Source organism: Babylonia areolata, chromosome 3, assembly GCF_041734735.1.
Source record: "Babylonia areolata isolate BAREFJ2019XMU chromosome 3, ASM4173473v1, whole genome shotgun sequence".
Lineage (NCBI taxonomy): Eukaryota > Metazoa > Mollusca > Gastropoda > Neogastropoda > Buccinidae > Babylonia > Babylonia areolata.
In genome coordinates, this window is record NC_134878.1 from 58,859,179 (window position 1) to 58,861,678 (window position 2,500).

Here is a 2,500-nt window from a genome sequence, read left to right on the forward strand (position 1 = left end):
AGAGAGGCAGAGAGCGAGGATAGGGAGAGAGAGGGAGAGAGAGAGATAGAGAGAGGGGGCGGATAGGGAAAGGGAGGGAGAGAGTGAGAGAGAGAGAGAGACGGGGATGGGAAGAGAGAGGATAGGGGGAGAGAGAGGGGGGGAAGAAAGAGAGATACAGAGAGACGGGGATAGGAAGAGAGAGAGAGAGCGAAAGAGAGAGAGGGGGAGACACAGAGAGAGACGGGGATGGGAAGAGAGATAGTGTGAAAGAGAGAGAGAGAGAGAGAGAGAGAGAAAGAGAGAGAGGGGGATAGGAAGAGAGAGAGAGAGAGAGAAACGGGTATAGGGAAAGAGTGAGAGGAAGAGACAGAGAGAGACAGAGAGTCACAGAGAGAGAATGACGGCACGGGGCGGATGGTTAGAGAGAGAGAGAGAGACAGACAGACAGCAACAAAGAAGCAGAGACAGTACATGGTGAAGACTCGACCGGCTTTGTCAGGACAAGGGTGAGGAGTTTGTCTCACCTCACGTAATATCGTTTCAGACTGGAGAATATTTTCCCAGAGAAAGAGAGACAGGCAGACAGACAGACACAGAGACAGAGAGAACAATGAGGCAGACAAACAGACAGACAGACAGGAAGACAGACAGAGACAGACAGACAGACAGACAGACAGAGAACAAGAAGGCGAGACAGGAACACGTCGTACAGACAGCTTTCTTCCCACATTCAGCAGTCTCCTCGTGTGTGTACTGGGTTCAGTCATGTGCATGGAAACGTTTTAGTTTCTGTTGGCTGGTCGTTCAGTCAGTCAGTCGAACACTACGTCTCAGCCCCACAGATATGACTTCAAAAACTAGAACAGAATAGAATAGGGTGTGTTTGTGTGCGGTGTGGTGCTTAAATGTCTGCTTGTGTGCGTGTGTGATCAAAACCAACAATACAACAGTCTGGTGTGGTGCTCAAATGGTATGTTATGTATAATGAGTTAAAGACCTACTTCTGTTTTAATTGTCTACATGTACCCAAAGCCATCTTTCGCAATTAGACTTGCCCATTCGCATTTACCCTCAGGCACTCACCTGTCATTTCAAACGTAGACAAAACGTTGAAAAGAATGAGCAGACGAACTTGTCCTGGTGCAACCAGTCGGAGGAAGCCTTACGTTTGACTATCGTACGACATGTTATCTTCACAGTACACACGTTGAGTTGGTCGCTTCGACTGGATCGTTCACAGTTAGGCATACCTACCCTACAACAATAAACTTACTTTGGGATAAATTCCTTTAGGCCGAAAAGTTCAACACAGAATTTACCAACACTGCGGGCGAGAAATTGCAGCATTAACGTAAATTGCGTGTCTGTGTGTTTTCGTTTATAATGAGGTCGCAACTAAGACTAATAAAATCTAACATTACTCTCTGTCTCTCTTCTGAAAGTAACATCACTGTCTTTCGAAAGGGTGGTTATTTAGGTGCGAGGGAAAGATGGCTCTACAACGGTGTGGTAATGCCTGTTGTAAATGCCTACAAGTAATCAGGAATTCTTCTCTCCACACGTTTAAGTTTTGTTGCTGCATGTAGGGCCAAAAGTGCTTTAGTGAGTATTATGCAGAAGTCATTTGCTCTTAGCAATTAATCACTTGAAATTGTTCATCAAACTTTTTGATTCTCAAGTTTCGCCCATAATGCAGTATGGCTTAGAAAATATGGGATTTAGATAAAGCTGTGTTCCACTGTGAAGCTGTTCATTTGTTTGCTGTAACGAGATATCAACTGTGTTTTGTGGGCCGCAAAACTAAATGTCATCATAAAATCCTTTGAAATGAAAACTAAAAAGACAACAAAAATAGAGTGACGCTCATTCTAGCGCGCGCGCGCACACACACACACACACACACACACACACACACACACACACACACACACACACACACACACACACACACACAATAGCAAGCCTAAAAACAAAAACAAAATCATTATCAACAACGGTATTACAATAAATAGATAAAAAGATAGATGAATGAATAAATGAATAAATACAAAGTGAAACGTCGATAGGACGCAGACGAAACATCGTACGATGGTTTTTTTTAACGGGTGATTTCGTTACCTGGGGGGTGAGGGGCGTGGGGGACGTGGGGGGGGGGGGGGTGAGGGGTGGACGAGTCGTTATCGAAAATCCTTTTTTCTTCTTTCGCCCATGACTTGAGAGTTGGCTCGCGGAAGTTCGGTACGCGGTAATAACTGTGTCTTATTGAATCAGTGTCTTGACTTCAGGGGTGTGGATGTGGGAAGTTTAACATTTCGACATCCCAGATGTCATGACTGTGACAAGTAGGATGAGTATTATGGTCTGGTGGTGGTGGTGATGGTTGTTATTGTTATTGCTGTTGTTGTTATTGTTGTTGTTGTCGTTGTGTGTGTGTGTGTGTGTGTGTGTGTGTGTGTGTGTGTGTGTGTGTGTGTGTGTGTGTGTGTGCACGCATGCTTGCGTGCACATGTGTCTGAGT

At 45.0% G+C, this 2,500-nt stretch overlaps 1 protein-coding gene across 1 annotated transcript in view; it reads right to left on the minus strand.

The window, feature by feature from the left end:
- LOC143280646 (allatostatin-A receptor-like) overlaps positions 1-2,500 on the minus strand; it is a 201,280-nt gene that overhangs the window by 176,684 nt on the left and 22,096 nt on the right. The gene's annotated exons all lie outside the window — the stretch shown is intronic.